The 22,184-nt window shown below is 45.2% G+C and overlaps 1 protein-coding gene and 1 long non-coding RNA gene across 3 annotated transcripts in view; both read right to left on the bottom strand.

Moving 5' to 3' along the window:
• Positions 1-4,411: 4,411 nt before the first annotated feature.
• Positions 4,412-7,259, bottom strand: LOC122232682. The gene is made up of 4 exons (XR_006210071.1): positions 7,159-7,259; positions 5,628-5,868; positions 4,618-4,939; positions 4,412-4,499 (listed from the first exon to the last, which is right to left on the bottom strand). It is a non-coding gene; the product is annotated as an uncharacterized LOC122232682 (long non-coding RNA).
• A 7,317-nt stretch (positions 7,260-14,576) lies between these two features.
• CD3H18orf63 (chromosome D3 C18orf63 homolog) overlaps positions 14,577-22,184 on the bottom strand; it is a 39,001-nt gene continuing 31,393 nt past the window's right edge. Inside the window, exons 14-15 of one of the 2 annotated variants that reach the window (XR_006210043.1) lie at positions 16,385-16,558; positions 14,577-15,137 (exon numbers count right to left, since the gene is read on the bottom strand). The gene's annotated coding sequence lies outside the window, so the exon portion shown is untranslated. Of the gene's footprint in view, positions 15,138-15,889; positions 16,559-22,184 lie in introns of those variants that run through there. The other variant, XM_042962600.1, reaches the window with a different exon arrangement.

Below are 22,184 nucleotides of genomic sequence, written 5' to 3'. Positions count from 1 at the left end.
TGTTTCTTGAGAATATGCCCAGAGATCTGGAGCTGGGCAAATGTTCTCCAAGTCTAACAAGAGAATATGGTTTGCATTAGAAGTTTGAAGTATTTTTCTTTCCTTCATTTTCTCATGGTGTTGGGATCTCTCCCTCATTCTTTCCCAGGGGGTTTGGAGCCCCAGGTTGGTCTAGAGGTGAGTGTGTAGTGCCCTGGGATTTAACTGCACCCGAGCACCCAATTCTGGCCTACTGTGATGTCTTTAGGTCAGGGTTTAATATTTATGTTACTATGACTAAAGAATATTCATAGATGAGCCATGAGCAATTTGCTGTACAAAGTTTTGTTTTCCCTGAACTTTGTAATTATCTTTTTTCATTTGTTTGGTTTTCACGTTTTCATTATGAATTCACCCTCAAACTGTTCTCCATTTGTCCAAATCTCCTCTCAAGACACGTGGGAGCACTGATTTCATTTTTCTGAGCCTGTCTGAGATCCCTCTACTCAGCCCGGGCCTTGTGGTCACCTCCGGGCTCGAACCGGGGACCGCCCTTTGCTGGCGCACGGCAGACTGTCATCTCCTTTCTGTCCGGGGTGTCTTACTTCCTGTAGCCCACATCTTCTGCTTTCTCATCTGGGGAGGGGGGGGAGGACACATTTTCCGGTAGCTTTCCAAGAAAGGGAGCACGGGAGTTAGTCTATGTCCCCCTTGCATGTCTGAAATGTCTTGATCTCTCTGAAGCCTGGTTGACAGTTTGGCTGCACACAGACGTCTAAATTGGAAATTTAATTTTCCTTCAGAACACTGGAGAATTGACTTCGTTGCCTTTTAGCTTCTGCTGTTGAGTTATGAAGCTTTTCTGATTCCTGCTTGTGTGAATGTTACCTATTTTTTCTCTCTGGACATTTGTAGGATTTCCCCCCCCCCCCTTTTTTTTTTTGCCTCCAATATTGTGAAATGTCAGTCATCATGTTGGGTCCTTCTCAGTTGGGTCCATCAGTGGATCCTTCTCATCAGGAAACTCATATCTTGTATTTCCAGGAAATTTTCTTGAATTATTTCTTTGATGATTTTCTCTCTTAAACACATTGTTTGCATTTTCTTTTCAGATATTAGTCTTCTGAACTTATTCTCTCTTTTCTTACCTTTTCTCTCCTTTTTCCCGTATTTCTCTTTTTGCTCGATTTCCTGAATTTTACTTCCTAATACTTCTACTGAGTTTTCCATCTTGCTAGGGCATTTTAATATCAAGGGTTCTTTTTTTGTTGTTGTTCTCTCAGTTTTCCTTTTTTTGCAAAATGGTATCTTGTTCACAGTTAAAGTATTTTCCCTTGTCTCCCTGAGAATACCAAAGATAGTATTTCCGAAGTTTTCTTCTTCCTTGGTTGTCTCCTGTGTTGGTCTCTCTTTCCTGTCAGAGGGCAGATGTCTGGTATCTTCAGATTTAAGGGTTGGGGCTGAGAAGCTGGTGGTGAGCTCTGAGTATCTGGGTGGCTTTTGTGGGTGTAGGGTTCGCCGTGGGGAGACCTGCTAAGCTCTGTAACTGGGGGGTCAGTGACGCCAGTATTCGTGTTTAGAAACTTCCTCTTGAGCTGGTCGGCTTCCCCAGAAATGTGATTTTCAATCTCTTTCCCAGGAACTTACGACCTTACGAACAAGGTGGAGGAGAAGAGCTGAGGATCTCTGTGCCCATCAGGGTTCTCCAGGGAAGCAGTAACCAGTAGGATTAACCTATACATGTTCAGAGATTTATTCTAAGGAATTGGCTTCTGTGGTTGTGGGGCTGGCAGTCTACAGGTCTGAAGTCCACAGGGCAGGCTGGCAGGCTGCACACTCAGGCAGCTTGAAGCAGGATTTCTTTTTTTCCTAGAAACCTCAGTTTTGCTCTTAAGGCCTCCAGCTGATTGGGTGAGGCCCATCCACATTCTAATCTGCTTTACTGAACGTCAACTGCTTGTAGGTGTTATAACCACATCTACACAGCATGTTCACAGCAACACTTAGTGTTTGATTAAATAACCGGGGACTGTGGCTTAGCCACGCTGACCCATAACCATCAGTCTTCTTATCTGATAAAGTTATAATTAATTCATCAATAAATAATAATTAATTCAATAAATATTTATTGAGTTGCCAGTCTATTGTCTTGGCCTTTAATCTTCTCTTCGATATGAAGAAGAATCGGCTCTCAGCTGTGCGTGGTGCCCCGCAGGACAGCCTGTTTGTACCCTGCAGAGCACAGGAGGTCAGACTCACAGGGGAGTGGAGAGTCAGGACCTCTGGAAGGCAGAATCGGAAAGGAAGTGGGTTTGCTGGTAGACAAACCTCTTTTTTATTGCCTCACTTTGCTCCCACTCCATCCTAGGCATGCAAAGTCATATGTCACCTGCCCAGATGCTTTCCAGATTTTTAAAATCACATTACTACTGGAGTAGTAGTAGTAGTAGTAGTACTAGTAGTAGTAGTAGTAGTAGTAGATCAGTAAATCAGTAAATGTTCCTCCATTCTGTGAACGCACCTGTGCTGGCTGCATAGCTAACGGTACAAGGAGACCGTCTGGCGGGTCATACCGCCAGTGGAATTAACACAAACAGTGCATGATATATCTAAACATAATGGTTACAAGATTTCTGAAGCTCTTTTAATATGTCCTCAGGTGCTGGGGGCAAAAACAATCTATTAAGAGCAGGGCCAGCCCTCCAGGAGCTGACGGCCTGGGAGGGACAGTGTATCCTGTTCCAGGGAAGTGAGCGGACATGTGGGAGGGAAAGAGGGGGGTGTAGGGGCTGGGTTTTAGTGGTGCCACGTAGAGACACACACTTCTGACCAAAGAGATAGATTCTCAAAGGTACAGGAGTGAAGAGGCAGGTATATATGACATCTAGTTACATAACTATATGTGTATTATACTATATACAATATACATCAGATATGATCACATATGTAATACCTGCCCTGAGGTCCTAGTTCCTAAAGGCAGGGACAATGGGGCTAGAGAAAGCTCCAGGCTTCCCTGACCCTGCTGCACCAGACATCAGAGGGGCTGACGGTGTAAGGCTGCAGGGTTTCACCAGGCTTTGCTAGACACGCAGGGTGGCTGGCCAGTAGCTGGCGCATCAGCTCTCCCGAGAGGCTGCACCTGCAGGCAGATCCGCCAAGGTGGGTGGGGTGCTAGCCTGCCAGCCCCGCATGAGGACCCGGCTTTGTGGCTTTGTCCGGTTCCCTCTTTGTCTCTGACCCTGTCTCAGAGAGTAAGCCACGAAGGAGCAATGGGGGGAAGAGCAGAAGCTGCCCCCACTTTCCTCCTCACCCTTGCCCACCACACAAAGCATGCACACATACACACATGCATGTGCACACCTACACACACGCATCTGCACACACGCACACACACACAAACATGCACACGCACGCATGTGCAAGCACACACATACATGCATCCGCACGTGTATACACATGCATCTATCTGCACGCACGCACACACACTCAAGCACACACACAGCCATGCACACGTGCACACATGCATCCGCACGCACACGCAATCACACACATACATGCATCCGCACTCACGCGCACACGCATGCGGACGAGCACACGCTCGCCACACTCACGCATGCACACGTGCACACGTACACGGGCCCGTGCACACACACGCATCCCGCAACCCCGCTGGGGCCACCAATCTGGCCTGCACTGTGGACGAGTAGGGCCGTGGGTCAACCGTGAGACTGACGTCTCCAAACGGTCAGGGCTGCATCTTAAAGGACCCGAAAGAAACTTGCCCGCACGAGTGCAGGCCTGAAAGCCGGGCAGTGGACTAGGCGGCAGGAAGGAGCCTTCCGAGCGGCGCCCAGCGGAGCTGACCGCACCGTGGGCGGCAGATTTGAGGCGCATTTGTGAAGAAAGCAACAATTCGAACATGGCTCCAGAAGTGGAGGGAGAAGCTGGTGTGTCCCATCACCAGCGCTCCCAGGTGGCACGGCTGCGGGGGGGGGGGGGGAAGGGGGGACCACCTCCCCCCTCCCGCCCGCGCCCCCCCCCCCCCCGACCAGCGGGACCCGCCTCACCCCACCCCCAGCCTCAGCGGACGATGTGTGGCGGCGTTTGCACCTCCTCTTACCGAGTCCCCTGAAGCCCGGGCCGCGGCTGCACCTGCAGTTAGCTGCATGAGTCCTGGGGCGACGTTTCTTCCCTCCTCCTTGTTCCCTGGGTTTGGTCCCCCCCCCCATATAAGGAAGGCGCCGCTCCTCGGTTTGTACGGTGACCTCACACGAGCAGCCGGTCCTTGCGTGGGCGCCATGGCCGTGGCCCTGTGCGTGCTTTGCGCCTCCGTCGGGAGCGCGCTCCGCTCGGCTCTGATTTTCCTGCGGCACGGCCGCCTGCACTGACCAGTGGGCGCGCGACGTGGGGCTGGACTCGGGGTTCGGGGTTACTCGCATCCAGGGTCTGATGCGCCAACAGCTCCAGCCCGTGCTGCGTCTGTGGTCTGCAAGCTCGCAAGGAGCCGGTGGCGCGGCCTAGCGACAATGTCCCAGTAACAACCCCCTGGGGCCGGGGCTTGGCTCCCAAGCTCGGCCCCCACGGGCCCACGGCTCGCCTGTGTTCTCCAGCCACAGGCAGGGATGCCAGACTCACCTACTCTTGTGGCGGCTCCGGGAGCTCCCCCAAGCCACAGGTGTCTTTGTTGTCAGGTTTCTCGAGGTCCCGGATTGCAGGTCAGGTTCGTATTCACCTGGCACCAGAGATTTGATTCCCTAAGGAACTAGCGTTGGAAGCCCCTGGAACACGGTAGACCCCCAGTCAGTATTTGTTGGAGGATGGAATGCGGGGTTCTGGGGACAGCAGTCCCCCGCTGGCAGCTCCCACTGTGGAAAACATCTTTATTTTCCTGCACTGCGGTCTCTTGCCGGGAGAGTGAGAAAGTCTACTTTTCGGTGTCTACAGGGAAAGCAGCAGCCTGTGAAATAGAAGCCGTAGGGGCCACATGACTGGGGTGGAGGGGAAGTTGAGACCCACGTCTTCCTTCTTCCCTTTGCCCTTGACTTTACAAAGTTACCAGGTACCCATAAAGTCCGGAGCCCCTTCAGGGCCCCCCTATTTGGACCCCAGCCCGCCTTTACACCCTCTGCCCTGCAGCGTCACCTCACCACCCCCACTCGGGTCAGCGACCGGATACACCTGTAACCTTCCGGCATCCTGTCCGTTTCCGGAGGCTTCCCTCGGGTGCCTCAACCACCCCAGGGGGAACGCCTGCACCCGTCCGGCACTGCTGGCTGGGCCACTCACTAGGCTTCACTGGGTGTGCTGAGAGTTCAAGCCTTTTCCCCGTGTGGACACACCCTGTGAAAGAGGCCCCGGGCTCTTGTGACTCTGGGTTACAGAAAGCACAGGTCTTGCAGCGCCGTCACCGCCCGGAGCCCATGGTCAGGAAGTCCCCCGTAGCTTGGCTGGCTCGGGGTCTCCCAGCCTCCACACTGTCCACATTTGGGGCGACGACTCTGCTCTCAAGGGCTGAGGAAGCGGCCGCCAGGGCGGGCCCTGTGGATGCCACTGCCTCTGCAGTAATTTCCACCACTCTTTCCGAAAAACACATTGTCTTTTCTGGATTTCTTCCAGAATAAACGGTCCAGGCTCCCGCGTCTTACCTTGCGCCGATCAAACTACCAGATCCACCTGGAGTAGAGACGAGGCTTGCTCAACACAAAGCCAGCAGAAGCTTTTAAGGCACCAGCACAGACTAAAGAACTTGCACGGTGAGGGGGTAGACAGTGACATTTAGAGAACAATCTTACTGCCGAAGTCCTCCGTGATGATGGCTGGGGCCCTGGCAGCCGTTGGTAGCTGGTGGCTCCTGGGTGGTGATGTGACAGAAGCAGGGCCGGTGGCCTGAGGACAGAGACAGATAGTCACTTGCAGAGAAGCTGACCTGTTGCCCTGGCTTGGGAGCCTCATGGGATGTGGGGGTTCCCACATTGCCACTCGAGAATGTATGACATCTTCTCTCATTAGGCTGTGGTTAAGGCAGGGCTTGTGGAATTCAAAACCGGAGCCTGATGGGGGAACTAAAATGAAACGTGAGGGTTAGCACAGCACTCAAGATGCCCACAGAGGCACACGTGATCTTCTCAGATGTGGGACAGATGTGGCTAGAAGTTTCCAGTTAAGGAGTGTGGGTGGACATCATGGTTTTTAAGTCCCCCAAGAAGAAATAACCCTCCACAGAGAATAAAAAGTGCCCTCAAGCTGGTCTCAATTAAAGTTGCTTCAGGCTACCACACAACTTCTTAACCCTCTGTTTAGACCCTGTTCTATTCCACGCCCTCTTTCAAAGTGCAATGCTCTGAATGACAGAAGAAAATCCTCCTTGCTTTCTTCCCTTTACATACTACTAAATTCCCTAGAATTCGTGACTTTAAGGAATTTGAGGAATTCAAACTACCAACTCCAGAATTTCCTCACTTATTTTATCAGTTGCTTCTTTGTACAGGGCTTCCTGAGGATGGCTTTGATCCCATTAAAGAGGATTCCATCTCTGTAATGAGAGAAATGACCAGAGTCTCGAAACTTAGCAGGACTACAGTGCTGTGACAAAGAAGTTGAACAACCCACTTTCCAGATGCTATTCTGGTTAGAGAAGGGCAAAAGGTAGAGGGGTTAGGAGATGGCTTTAGATATCAAGAAGAACCATCGTGGATTCAGAGGCTGTGCTTATGTTCTAGCTACTCACGGCAGACAAGGCAGAACCCACAACTCCCAGCTCATGTTCCCAGCTCGATACGTGATTCTCTTCCTCACTGAACAATAAAGGGTGATGCCCTGGGTGAGACCCGGTAGATACCGAGTTATATGTGCTTATCCTTAAAGAAGAGAGAATGGCAATTGTAATCCTCAAGCTCCTGCAATGTCTTAAGAGATGGGAGGTTGAATTGGTCTTTGAAGCTGAATGTTTTTTTCTTCTGGGAAGCCACCCCAGTGGGGAGAGACCCTCTTCCAGGAAGGAGATGTTTGAAACCATGTGGCTCTGGCTCCAGGGAGGCTAAACTTCCTCTGCATAATAATGTAAAGGCTGTAATTATTGTGGCCAACGTCTTATTTCTGCAGACTGTGATTCTTTAGAGTAATTTTCTTTCCCAAATATAGATTTGCACTACAACGTGCCAATATTTTATTGCTTACTTTTGTGGAGTTGGTGCATAATTCCTCACAGGCAGTGTCGAGAAAAAAAATCCGCAGACGGCAGGAAATGCATGCAGGCTTGACCTTCTCTTCACTCCTATGCACTGAAGGATTGAAAAAGAAAAAGGCAAAGAAGAAGTCATTGAAGGCAAGGTAAAGTCAGATAAAAAAGGGAAGGGAATCAACTGGGTTTGGGGCCCAGTACACAGACCATATACTGGGCTACAAAACAAGTCTTGGTAAATACATTTAAAATGAATGACGACAGTAGCATTGAATTAGAAAACAATGACAGAAAGAGACCTGCCAAAGCCACAAATATTTGAAAATTAGGGAGCAAGCTTCTAAATAGAATTTGAAAGTATTTTAAGCTGAATGAAGATAAAAACACAACATGTGAAAATTGTGGGATGCAGCTAAAGCAGTGCTTAGAGGGACAGGAATAGCACTGAATGCTTATATCAGAAAAGAGAAAGATTGGATGCCCGTGATCTAAGCTTCCATTGTATCAGTTAACCACTAAGTCCTGGCAGCTGTACTTCCTGGATGTTTCTTAACCAGTGTATTTCTCTGCATCATGCCACTGAGTCCCTACATGATCCCCCGCCTCCAGTCTTGTGTTCCTCCCACCTAAATCTCCAGTCCCTCCTGCCCAGCTGCTCTCACTGCTCCTCCTGCCTTGAATTCCAGGCCTGCCAACCTTCTGGCTCCTTGGGGTTCTCCTGCCTTCCTCTGGGTCTTCACACACACACACACACACACACACACACACACACTAACACAGTTCCTCTGCCCACACACCTCCAGTTCACACCACTAATTCTCACCCATAGAAATATCCTAGCTTAAACTTCCCTTCTTTCTGGAAGCCACGCCCCTGCTATTGCTTCCATGAAAGTTCATTGTGCTTCCTTTGTGGTAGCATTTGATGCATTCTCACAGCGTGTCGAATTTGTGTCTCTTCTCCACTGGACACAGCAACTGTGGCTTTTACATGAGGTATTGCGTATCAGGCCCCTAGCGTAGCTCCTGCACATGGTAGGTGCTGAATAAATATGTGGCAAATGAATGAACTCCTATTTTAGTGGAAATATACCACTACATTTGTGGTTCCATGTTGATGAGGTCAGGATTTTTGGATTACGGCTTGTGGTCAACATCAGTTGTTTCCTGGTATCCACTTGGCGCTTCCAGCTTGACGACAGCTCTAAATTCTGTTTGGGAATCTGCGTGGTTCCTGGGAAGCATATACTTAGCCTGGCTCCAGCAGTTACTGAAATATTCTCCATTGAGAAAACTGATCTGCTCTTGTGGTTTCAACTGCTGGAAGCTGCAATTTCTCAATTAAATTAGTTATTGGGGTTTCCTAAAAGGCTCTGGGGCCCTCCTATTTCTCCATCTTCATATCACTAACGTGCTGGGTGACTTCACTGGCAATATTCCTGTTATGTTTCCTGGCAGGACTATTTAGAAGTATCTGGGCGATTGCCCAGTGCTCTAGAAAGAGCATAGACAACAACTTGGCACATGTCAGAGTGAAACATGCCTAACACCATGAGGAGATGCAACAGATAAGAGTAAAAAAGGAAAACCAACGTAGAATTAACCTAAATTTAAACAGTATCAGTCCTGTGATATTTTTGCACATTTCAAGCAAAAGGAAATGGCTGTCTGGCCAAAAGAGAAAATGCTGTGAGTTGCTACATCAAAATACTAACATGATTTGTCTTTTTCCTAAAAATACCAGTAATTCATGTTCATTATAAACACTGGGGACATTTTAAAAAGGTATATGAAAGAGAAAGATCACCCAAAACAGTACGCAAAGTAGCCACTGGTAATGTTCCAATGCATTTTCCTTTCAGAAGTTTTCACACATGTAATACCGATGTGTATTTTCCCTTTCAAAATTCGAATGTATGTTTCTGTAGATCACTTGTGTGCACACAGGAGCCCCAAGAGCGATTTGAGTAATCTTCCATTTTGCAGATCTGCTATAACTTCTAGGAAACTCTTCTCCTACTGCTGGACATGTTGGTTTCTAAGTATTTACTGTTATAAGTTATTTGGTCGTGAGCACCCTGAATATTAATCTTCACGATCCCCTCTGCTCAAATCACAGGTCAGCTTCTCCTCTTGTGTTTGGAGCCCCTCTCACTTTCTCAAGGACACTCCTGCTACCTCAGAGGTCCCCACCGGAGAACCCATGCCATCAAGGTGCAGACACTCTTTAGTACCCTCCATCTTGCACAAAGAAAAGCCCTTCTCACCCCATACCCTCCCCAGCTGCCCTCTCTGTACCCATTGCTGACCGATTCCCCTTTATCTGGTCCTAGATTTGGCCTCCACTTCCTTATCTCGTTTTTACTTGCATCTGCTCTGGGAGGGTGTGGCCCCACCCCTCAGGGAAAAGGGATTTTTGAAGGTGACCACATGTCTGTGCATTTCTCTGTCCTCAATTGTACTTCACCTTTTGGCACCATTCAGTGAGCATACCTTCCTTCGAGAAACAGTCCCATCTCCTGGCTCCCACAATACCAACCTTTTTGGTTCCCTTACTTCCACATTCTTTGGTGGCTCTTCTCCTTCAGTTTGTGCAAGAATGTTGGGGGTACCCTAGGGCCAGAACTCGGACCTCTTCCCTTCAACACCTTGTGTGGGTAATCTTATTTTCTCCCAGGATTTTAACTGCCAGCGATAATGCTGGTGACTGCAGACATACCTCCCTAGGCCAGACCTTTCTCCAGATTTGCAGATGAACTGCCTGCCTGATACTTTCCCCCAGACGTCTTTTAGGCATCTCTAGCCTAATGCTGCTAAAACAAAAACACTTATTTTCTCCATGTCTTGAAAATATGTCTGTCCTTCCTCTGGCCTTCTGCATCTCAGTAAATCCTATGAGTTGCTGCTTTTTTAAGGAAAACATGTAGGACTCAAGCTGACTTCTCTGTTTCTCACCTTCACATCCAACCTACTATGAAGTTCATGTGTCTATGTCCAAAATATTTCTGAGTTCAGTCTGTCTCTCCATCTCCACTCCTTTTCTTATCTAAGCCTTCGCCAGGTCTCACTTGGGTGACCTAGATGACATCAGAATGACCTGATGTCTTGTCCATGTATGACCCATTCTCCACACATCACCCTGAGTGGCCTGTTTGCCAGCCTCCCACACATCTACCTTGCCATGGTGTCTAAACCATGTGGCTTCTGCTCTGTCTTACATCTCATCTCCTACCGCTCACCCATGGCTCTCATACTCCCGCCACCTGGGCCGTCTTGCCCTTCCTCTACCACTCCACGATCTCTCACCCTAGAGCCTTTGTGTTTGTTGTTTCTCCCCCTCAGGACATTCTGCTCCCAAGCTTCACATGACCGCCTCCGTCCCACCACCCGAGACTCAACTCAAATGTCATTTTCCAATTTAAAGTTGGCTCTCCTTTCATGTGTCAACTCCAGAGCCTGAGAAACTTGCACATAGGCAAATCATACACACACACACAAAACAAACAAACAAACAAACAAACAAAAAAAAACAAAGAAAAATGCCAACTGGAAAGAATCCAAAGTCCATCAATGGTGGAATGGATAGATTGTGGTATATTCATGCAATGGGATAGTACAGCAAAAGGAAAAGGAATAGACAAGAACAGGGCATCAGCCTGGTTGGACCTCAAACCATAATGATGAATGTGAGAAAGAAGTCACAGAGGATGCACTTGGTGTTGAATCAACCCACACAACCTACAAATATATTGTATGGGGATATAGCCACATATGTGGTAAAACTATAAAGAAAAACTATAAATAAAAGATTAACAAAGTATTCAGGGGGGTGGTTACTTCCCTTCCTGGAGTACAAGTGAGGCTGTGTCTCTGAACTTGGACGGTAGGATAAGGTCTTTGCTTTATTTTTAATCTTTAAGTTGCATGTGTATACTTTATAAATGCTTTTGAGTTCAGGGTATTTCTTTATGAAAAAAAGTTTTTTTAAGTTTAAGTTTTTTAAGTTTAAGTTTTTTTAAGATGGGGAGGCGCCTGAGTGGCTCAGTTGGTTGGGCGTCCAACTCTTGATTTCAGCTCAGGTCATGATCTCATGGTTGTGAGACTGAATGCCACGTGGGACTCCACAATGAGCATGGAGCCTGCTTAGGATTCTCTCTCTGTCCTGCATGCATGCTCTTTCTTTAAAAAAAAAAAAAAAAGAGCAAGATGGGACTGTAAAGCAACAGCATTATTTTTTCCTTATAATTATAATAATAATGTGAACTACACTCACTCTGTGTATCTTGGTTCCCTCACTGTTGAGTGAAGGGAATGGACTGGACCTCCTTCTGTTCTTACATTCTATCATTCAGCAAAGAGCAGGCTGATTTGAAGGGACCTTGAGAGGACATCTGGTCTGTCTCCATACTTTCCAGAAAATTGCCAGTTAATTAAAACCAGTCCAGGCAAAAGTGAACCAGTTTGATTTGGAAATCCCACTCTCCCTCTCTCCAGGAAGAAATTACACAGCCTTGTTATATAATTAACTTTAAATATCTGAAAATTCTTCCTTCTGACCTATACAGATGGTTTACACTCTGGGGCCTCTTTTCAAACAATGATACAATACATTCAAAGTTGAAAAGTCTGGGGATGCTAAGTCTAAATGGAGCTGCCTATCAGCAATGTCATGGTTCCCAACACCCAGATGGAACCCTATACCCATTCCTAGAGCACAACAGCACAGAGATGTGGCAGGTAGTATGCGTGTGTGGAGAGGGACACGGGGCTAATGCTTTCTTTGGCCAAATAAAATCTCTGTCAAGTTGCTGCTGCAAATACAACGTTCAGCAGTCTCTCAGAGGAGAACCTGTCTGATGCACATCAATGTTCTTATATGGAAGGGACACACAGATTCATGTGTTTCAATATAACTATTTTCTGATAATGTGGAAGAAGCATTCTGTTTCTCATAGCCCCCAGGATTGAACTGCACTTGAAATCAGGTTAACTAGAGCTAAATTTAATCATTGTGTGACCCGACTGGGTACATGCAACCTGGCGTATTGAATATCCTACTTTATGTTGTTTTTATTCTCAATTTCATCTGGTTATTTCCTTAGGGACCACAGAGCAATAGTAGGCAGCAAAGTAATGAAATGTGGTAAATGTGGTTAAAGAGAAATAGGGCTAAAAATACTTTTCCTTTGTTTCATCTTAGCAGCCCCATATATAGCGTGGCTTACTTTATTTTACAAAGTCCTAACGCCGGTTCTGAGGAGGAAAAAGGCAAGCTGAATTTATTGCTGTGGGAAACCACGGAGCTTCCTCAATTTTATAACATAGGAGCTCTTTGTTTTACAGACATGCCATGAAAGTCTGGGTCATAATCATTACCTGCCATTTATACCGGGGCCCAAAGCAAGCTCGCTCAAGTTCGCAGGGACCTCTGGAGCTGGTAGATGGTGCGGGCCGCAGTCACTCTGCCAGGCCTGGGACATCTTCATCATCCACAGGCGTTCGCACGGCCTGGGTGAGGTTAGCACGGAAATGTGGGATCACCAGATGGACTCATGATCTCTGAGGACACAGGCCTTTCTGCTTCTGAGAGAAGCCTACACTGGTCTCTCAAATAGCTCTCAGCGCTGTAAGCTGGGAGGATTTGGGGGTGCCGGCCTCACCCGACTAAGAGTGATTCTCAAGGGAAACAGAGGGGAGGGGGAGCATTCCTCTCCTACACCCCTCGGCTCTTGAGGGGCCTTTTCAAATGTCAAAGCTCCAGGCGCCACCGCCAAACCCTCCCTCCATCTGGAGACTCACTGTGGGGGTCACACGTGTTCTAAAGGGAGCGAGTTTACACGGGGGCGGTGAGGCAGAGGACAGAGTGAGAACTACTAATTGCAGAAAGGTTTTGAAACACTGCATGTGTTTGCAGATCACGGATACTCATGGAAAGGATCACATCAGCATGTCTTCTAAATCCTTCTTTTATATCGCATGTTAAGAAAATCTTGCACGTTGTGAAGCAACGAGGTTCAGCAGAGAGATCGCTGCCCCGGGTGCTCTGATCGTCCAGGCCAGTGGATCTGGTCCCTTTGCGTCACCTGCCCCCCACGTGGCTCCAAGGTACAGGCAGGGAATGTCAGTACCCCCCCTCCCCTGCAGACGGCCAGGGAGGGGAGTCAAAGGGCCATCACGACACTGAAAAGTCCCGGGGTGCCTGGGAGGGTTGCCCACCCTGGTTTAGGGGGTCCACAGGCTTCCCCGGAGGGACAGGTGTTGGAAATACTGGCAGGCGATCACCAAGGACAAGGACCTGGCGGTCTGCCACCGCTGACCGCCCCCCCTCCCCCGCCCCCATTACAGTTAGATCGGTGTTTCCCACCGTGCAGCAGAGCGTGAGAAAAACACGTGTCCCAATGTGCTGGGCCATCTGACTCCAGGCCTCACAGCTCTGCGTCACTGAAATGCCCTCCTCTTGCACACAGGGGGAGCACTGCAATGAGAGCCCAGTGGCTCTGCATGGAAGTTTGCTTGCATCTGTCATGTTCATGTTCTCGGTGCTTGCCTGGCAGTTTTGCTTGTGAGCCCTGTTCTTTGTCCTCACTTCCAAACTGGCCTGCTCTATGGGTCACCTCTTGCTGTGTGACACGCTAACCCTGAAACCCAGTGGCTTAAAACCACCGTGAATCTCTCTCTCTCGTGATGCGTGGGTGTCTGGGCTTCCAGACTGGCTTGGCTGTGGGAAGAGATTCCAGGGGCCACGAGCAGCAGAAGGAGAGACTCCCTGGGAGCGAGGTTCCTAATAATGCTCCTGAAATGCTGAATGAAGTCCATTTCCCACGGACTCTCCCCCTCCCTCCAACTTGTACTACTGACAGTAACTGTGAATTCTGTTCCCCCATACCCCATTCTCAAACAACGTAGCTTTGTGGTAACTACGTATTTCCTGTTTCTCTGGGTCTTCTTTGGGGGGAAGGGCAGAGGTGGGGGCATTTCCTCTCCCTTTGAAGTTTACGTGATATGCTAGGACATGGCTATTTCTTAATGACGCTTCCTACCGCACAGTATTGTTACTTATACTTGCTTTCCACGTTAATAAAGGAATCGCTTTCTCATGCACTGTTGTTCTTTATACTTAACCCTGAAACAAATCCACGAAATAAAAATAAGAATGCCTTAGGCTCTGGGGCGCCTGGGTGGCTCAGTCGGTTAAGCGGCCGACTTCGGCTCAGGTCATGACCTCGCGGTCCGTGAGTTCGAGCCCCGCGTCAGGCTCTGTGCTGACCGCTCAGAGCCTGGAGCCTGTTTCGGATTCTGTGTCTCCCTCTCTCTCTGACCCTCCCCCGTTCATGCTCTCTCTCTCTGTCTCAAAAATAAATAAACGTTAAAAAAAAAAAAATTAAAAAAAAAAAAAAGAATGCCTTAGGCTCATATTGGTCACGCACAGCTGTCACGGAACTTCCCTCCTTGCTTTTTTCCTCGGGACCACCTCTCAGCATCCTCATTACGTGGATGTGTGTTGAATAAAACTAAGTCGGAAGCAGAGATTCTAAACGAGTTTCTAATTTCGGAACTCACATGAATTGACTTTAAAACTGAGGTCCACAAGGGAAAAACCATGCAATATGACCATTGTAGACTGAAGCTCGATTCACGGTTCATTTCACTAGCCGTGCCTAATTGGAACTTTGCCAAGTGTCTGACCTGATTCCACCACTTGGTTCCATGCTATCCTGCTGCATTTCGGGTGCCCTCTGCCCTTACCTCATCCCACACACCTCTGTAAAGCAGCTCACTCTGCCATCAAGCCACAGTTACATTGAGAGTCTTGGACGTCCACCATCCTTCTGAGAACTGTCAGAAAGCGATCCTTATGACCCACAGCTCCGTATTGCTGTCTTACGGTCCCAGACGAAAGCCCCTTCAGTCCCCTGCACTGGGTGAAGGTTGTTTTTATTGTTTTCATTTTATTTTTCTCTTTAAAGAACAAAACCCTGTATAATGTAACACACACATTGAAAAGTACATAAACATATAGGTACTGTTTAAGGAGCAACAATGAAGTCAATGCCTGTGTAACTACCACCCGGGACAAGAAATAAAACAGATGTTATCAGTATTTCAGAAGGACGGCCCTACCATCCACCTGCCCCCACTACTCTCTCTCACAATGCACCATTATGCTGAATATTTAAGTAATAATTCCCTTGCTTTTCTTCATAACTGTTCTACTTTTCTTGTGCTTGATCTGACTTGGGTTCACTGCTCTAACAGATGATGGGTTCATTTACTACACATTAAAGTTTGGTAGGAAAACCATTTTTTAAAGCTATAATTAAATTGTTGTCGATAAACCCCTTTTTCTTTTTTCCCAAAAGAGGCATTTGTAGGCTGCAGAAACCTTTATCTTGTTTATGTGATTTCTTAAAGGATTATATGGTTGTCTGCAGAGAATTAGCACTTATATTATCAAAGATTTCTTTGTCTAATATATCTCAGCCTTTAAAAAGCATTGAAAGGAAGAATAAAATATTAATTATAGCAAAAAAGAATCCTTAAACAATATGGTTGGATTTTTCCTGTTTTTGAACTTCATATGAATGGAAGCTCATTCCCATCTCACTTCTTACCATGTTAGTAAGATTCATAAAGGCCATTTGTGGCGTGTGGGCCATTATGAAGAGTAATTGTATGAAATCTTATTTATTTACAGTCTATTTTTGGGCTCTTTTGCTTCAGTGGTTTTGTCAACCTGAATACCAATACCATATTGTTTTAGTTATTCTAGCTTTGTAGAAATCTTGCTATCTGGAGAGCAAGTTCTCTCTCTTCTTGTTTTTCTAGAAGAGTCTTTGTTTATTCTTGACTTCTGCATGCCCATAACAATTTTAGAATAAGCCAATCAAGTTCTAGAAATAAACATGTTGAAGTTTGGCTCAAAATCACAACTGAATCTTTCCATTATCGAGTTTCCAATCTCTGAACATATGCACAGGGCTCCATTTACTTTGATATTCTTTAATGCCATTCAAATGCCATTTAGTTTTCTCCCTAAAGTTTTTGGTATTTTTGGCACTTTTATATTTCTGATATTATTTTAAATTAAATTCGTGGTTTGGGTTCTCTTGGATCATCTTGGTGAATTTGGGCAGAGACAATGGGGCATGAGTTCCCCCTACTCTTCTCACACTACAGCTGTGCACCCCCACAGTCTCCTGGGGGTGGTGGCTGATTGGCTCACCTTAACCTTGGGCACTGTCTTCAGGGTCCCAGGAAACACATCCACTGCCGAGTGAGGTGGGCATCTCCGTTAGGCTCCCGGGCTTTGGCAGGCACTCGTGTTTTACATTTCTGTTCCCCTTACTCCTCCACATCATCAAAACACAGCTCCATTTCCATCTGGGTTATCAAATATCTTAAGAACAAAAGTGATTTTGAATTCTCTGTTTACCTTTCTCGTCTTCTCCTAGTATTTATCCTGGTAATTCTTCATGTCATTTTGGTTCTTGAATGTTTCTATGGACTCAAAAAAATTTATCCAGCATTATTGGTTGGTTTCTGTGACAGGTTTGGTTTAAGTAACCATGTTTGAAAACAGGAATTCCAACAAGGAAGCTAGTTGTCAAATTCTGACTTAGACCAGGACAAGTTCACTGAGTCCAGAACTGAAGGAGAAAGAGGGTAGGGGAGGCTCTCTGCTTCATAAAAGTGCCATCTTTATTTATCTCACTATGGCAGCATTGGTATGGAGCAAAATTCGAAATAGATTTGAAAAAAAAAACACACTTTAAATAAAACTTTTAATAGTTTTAACAGCATGTTTATAAAATTCCATTATACTATTCACTTTAATGATTATGTTGATGTATGTTCCTTCTTTTTAAAAATTTTTAATGTTTATTTATTTTTGAGAGAGACAAACAGACACAGAGTGCGACAGGGACAGGGGCAGAGAGAAAAAGGGAGACACAGAATCGGAATCAGGCTCCAGGCTGTTAGTACAGAGCCCGATAAGGGCCTCGAACTCAAGAACCGTGAAATCATGACCTGAGCCGAGGTCAGACGCTTTACTGACTGAGCCACCCAGGCACCCTGACATATGTTCCTTCTAAGTGTAGACCCAAGATTTTATTTTAAGGCAACTTAACTCATGTTTTTCAGATATTTAAATGTTTTATTCCTAAATGATTTTAGTGGTGAGATAAGTAGATATATAATAAACCATAGAACCAATTATGTTTTCCCAAGTTTCTCCTTGATTACAACTGCAGATTTCTATTTTTATGTAGGAATATAAGCTAGCAACTAGAAATAATTCCCATTGGTACTCTGGAAAAAAGCTGGTGGAACAAAGTTAAAAAATATTATGCACATATTATATGTAATTTCTTTCACGGCTGAATGTCAATCGCAAAACATTCTTTGAATATTTAAATTCAGAAATTTAAGAATATAATGACTATATGGCAGCAGCCAAGATGATCTTTGCAGAATACAATAAAATATTGATGCATTGTATTTTTTTGTGGGAACTAGGAACATTTTCTCTGGCAGGAAACAGAATGAAAGGTACATGCAATATTAAGAAAATCATTAATGAACATTCCTCTTAAAAACAAAAGCTAATAAGCGAAGATGATCAACTATTTATGATTTTTTCTGTTAATATTTAGGGGCTGTAGGTTCCAGGATTTCAAAAAAATTATAGAGGAAAAGCTTAAGATGGAAAAATCCTATCACTTTGATATAATCTCACCAGCTATTTGTTCCTGCTTGTATCGAAGAGTTTTATCCTTTTGTTTCAGTGCACAAATGTCCCTTTCTTCTTGCCATCCCTTCAAGCCATCAGACACATGGTGCAGGTGTCCTTTCTGCAGAGGACCCCAGCACTTGTTTCCTCTGCACCTGACCATGCCCTCTGGGTCACCTTGGAACTGTAGCAGACACTGGGGACCTGGGAGACCAGAGCCCGCTGTGTCTCAGGTCTCCTCCTGGACAGGCAGGGCTGCTGACCTTGTCATGCCCACACTCCCCTTTCCTTGGCTCTGGGGCCCCTCCCCTCTTTCTGACCTTCTCCCTTCCCCCATTCCTTACACATGCTCTTCTCTTCACTTCCTACACTCTCACACAAACCTTCAGCTGATAGTTCTGTGTGGATGATACCCCAACTACATTTCTTTGAGCTTTAACATAGTCGTCTGTTGGCTGTGGCTGTCTTTACCTGGAGCTTCTACTAACGCCGCCAGCTCAGTTCACGATGGACTGAACCCACCATCTCCCTGTTACATTTTCCCCACCACTCTTCCACTTTCCGTATTTTTAAAAGGTGACATTCTTCTTGTAGTGGTTCAGGATTGAAAATCCAGCTTCACCTCTGACCCTACCTCCAGCATTTGTCATCGACAGCCAGTTTCCCTGGTGGCCACTTCTAGGTCTGTCAGTAGTGTCTTATTTTCTGTTCTCTGCTGCCCGGATTAGGCTTCTGGAACAGCCTCCAGATGATTTCACTGCCTGCCCTAAAACTCTCCTTTATCTCCCTAGCCTGGTCTGCACTCATTCTGGTCCCTGTATAAAGCACATGCTAACCACACCAGAACCAGTATTCACTGTTCCTAAACACATGTACCTCTTTGTGCCTTTTCTCATTTGGTTTCTCTTTGGAATGCCCTTCTTTCCATTCCTTCTGTGTCCCAAATGTGTCTGGCATAACCACTGTTCATCCTTCCGGGTCCTTGGGTACTCAATGCCCGTCATTAAGAGAAACAGAAAGTTCGTGTTCAGAGATGTAAGATTATAGAGGCTGTGGGAGAATACTCTTTCAAGAAGGGGATAATCAAAGGACAGTATTGTTAAAGGTAAAAGAAAATAAGGATTCTGAGAAGTCCACTGATGACACTTGAAAGAGCCGTCTACACTCATGATTTCCAATTCTCCCTCCTCTCTTCTCCCTTAAACCCTGTCAGGCTTTTGCCTCTGACACTCCATGGAGTTGCTCATCATCAAGGGCCTCCACATTGTGAAATGTGATGGTCAATCCCCAGTCTTCCTCCTGCTCCAAAGCCTGCTCCTTTTCATCTCAAGTTAGATGCGACCAAGGCAAACACGTGAGGCATCCTCAGCACCCCCCTTTCTCTCAAACCCTAATCCAGTGGATGGCAGCTTGCACAACACACCCAGAATTAGCCACTCCTCATCTCCCCCCCGGCTGCCATGTGGCACACCTCTTCCATCTTTGCCTGGATGACGTCAACAGCGTCTGGGCTGGTCCCCCTATTTCTTCTCTTGCGCTCCCCTCTGGCCTCAGTCGCTTCTAAATGCAGCAGAATGAGCCTGCTAAAACCCAGGTCAGGCCTTGGCCCCCTCTGGTCCCAACCCTATCTCCGTTAGTGTGAAAGTAACTATCCTTGCCAACACCATCAGATCTTATCTTCTGGTCTCCCCCATCTGGCTCTTTTTACTCTAGCCACTCCGGGCTCCCTGACGTCTCTTGAACATAACAGCCTGCAGAGTTCACCTCCTTCACATCTTTGCTCAAGGAAGCCTACCTTAACCATATCCTTTACTGTTCTCTATTTTTCATACACTTGTCACTTTCTAATACATTACTTTATTTATTTGTCATGTTTATCATCTATCTCTCTCAGTGGTCACTGATATATCCCAAGGTCAGTGTTCATGGATATATCCCAAGCATCTACAATAGTGCTTGGCACATAGCAGATACTAAATAAATATCTATTGAATGAAATGATGAAGAACTTTTGAGAATGAAACTTCTGTGAAGTGGTGATGACCTAACTAGTTTACATGGATGTGGCAGCAAATACATGTGAAGAAAGGAAACCATAAATGTAAAATAGTTTGGAATTTATCCAAGTCTTTCCATTCCTATATGCAGTCACTCCAACGCATGGAAAATACGCCTATTTGAATACCTTTATTTTCTTATTTTAACTAAGACACTACGTAGGATACAACAACAATGGACATTTTAAGCACCAATAAATGACCGTGACATCTTTAAACATTTATAAATACTAACCATTGCTAAGTATCAATAACTATCAATATATTGTCAGTTCCGTCATAACACCTGATGATGTGCAATTTGAAAAAGAGAGCGAAACTGGTTCATGAACTGGTTAATAATCATTGACAAACCCGTATTTTTTACCTATTTGCTATGGTAAGCAAATGCAAATAAAATGATATATAATAATGTATAATTTCAGAAATATATAATAAAAAATATAAACAGAAAAAATTCAAATATAGTAAGCAAAAAATACTGTGAAATTTAAACTATAAATCGTTCAAGAAAGGATATTTACATTTCTATGAAGATGATTCTTTAGCATTAGTTTGGCATATTGCCACAGGTTTTTAAATGAAATGGCTAATCTTTTAAGTTTCTGTATATAGGCAAACACAAAATTATTTAAAATTGTAATGGTTCTAAAACTCACAGCTGGAATATGAAGAATGATTTGAGGGCAGGGTGGGGGTGGTGGCCATGATGCGTATAAACCAAAATTTAAACAAGGAAGTACAATTTAGTTTTCCCTAATTAGGTTTGGAATTATCCTGGCTTTCAAAATTATAATCTTTAAAATGAAACAAAATCTTCATTAATTTCTTCAGGGAGTCTGAGCCAGTAATTCTCCCTGGGACCTCTTCTCTGAACATGGAATAGTAAATAATCAATCAATCTGTTCAAGTATCTCTATAGTAAATCATCTGTACATATATATGTTATATACATATATATCATATATATTTTTGTGGTAAGTTTTCATTAGGATAAATATTGTAAGAGCAAAAATAAACCTACTTTACACCAGAAAATAGGCTGATCCTAACACAAGCAGGCTTTGTCATGTAGGTTAAATTTATCTAAATGAAATAGTATCCTATAAATTAGTTTTAGACACTAATGGAGTGCAGGAGGAGCTAGCAAGATTATTTATATAAAGAACTGGGAGATACCACACACTAAGCAGTGGATTTATCTTTTTAATTCTTCCACTTAGTCTTAGAATCAAACAAGTCTTTATTACCTCAGGCATGAAGACTGGACAGCAGCAGGAGAGCGGCAGGAAGGCAGCGGGGAATGCGTGGAGCAGAGGGAAAGACTGGTTTCAAGAAAGTACATCCTGTGGATGACTGAGTGACCGAATACATATCCTTACTCATAGTATTTTCATTAACAGGTATTTTCAGCACAGCCTCACAAACACAATGATATACCACTTCTTACTGCAGTCTACTCGTTATCTACCATACCAGTTCTAGAATGAGCAAGGCACACTCAAAATGGGCTTTAAACCAGGTTGTGTTTCCCTATGAAAATGGTAAAATAATATTATAAAATAGACTCTGGAAAAAAGACATGCTTATGGTAAAAGACACACAGTAAATGAATTAGCCAGGCACAATTCCAAGAGCAAGAACCATATTTACAGTCTTCAAGTAGAGTTCGTATTCGCTTTTGCCTTTAATTGTAATGTTTAGCGAAGGAGCAAAAATAGTGAATCTCATTTTAAAAAATCAAAGTTCAAGTTATACTTGGTTCTCTGCTTATTTTTTTAAATTTAATGAAGAATTATTTCAGTGCAATATTAGTGAGGGTTTTCATTTCTTTTAAATATCTTACCACAGCTATTGTATCCCATTTTGTAAATTAAACATCTCAAATGTTTGAAAGCCAGAAAAATACTAATTAGGTGAGAAGCTCTATTTCTGTTCATTTTTTATACGCTCAGTAATTTTTGTAACATGGACCAAAACGTCACTGTTGCATTTGCTTCCTTACTCTCAGGCTCCTACATCTTTGCCAGGAGCCCAGAGTGGGTGGGTTGGGGACTAGACTACACAGCCAATGGCAGTTCCGTGATTTCAGGGACACGGTGCTCAGCCCACTGCCTGGCACAGATCACACACATACAGCTGAACAAATAAATCTTCACGCCAGTATTTTGGTTGTTTGACTGAAGGCTCTAGTTCTTCTGTGAAATAGATCGTATGTTTACTGAGGACTTCTG

Source organism: Panthera tigris, chromosome D3 (assembly GCF_018350195.1).
Source record: "Panthera tigris isolate Pti1 chromosome D3, P.tigris_Pti1_mat1.1, whole genome shotgun sequence".
NCBI lineage: Eukaryota > Metazoa > Chordata > Mammalia > Carnivora > Felidae > Panthera > Panthera tigris.
Note: the sequence above shows the minus strand (reverse complement) of the source record. Positions and strands in the feature narration are given on the sequence as shown.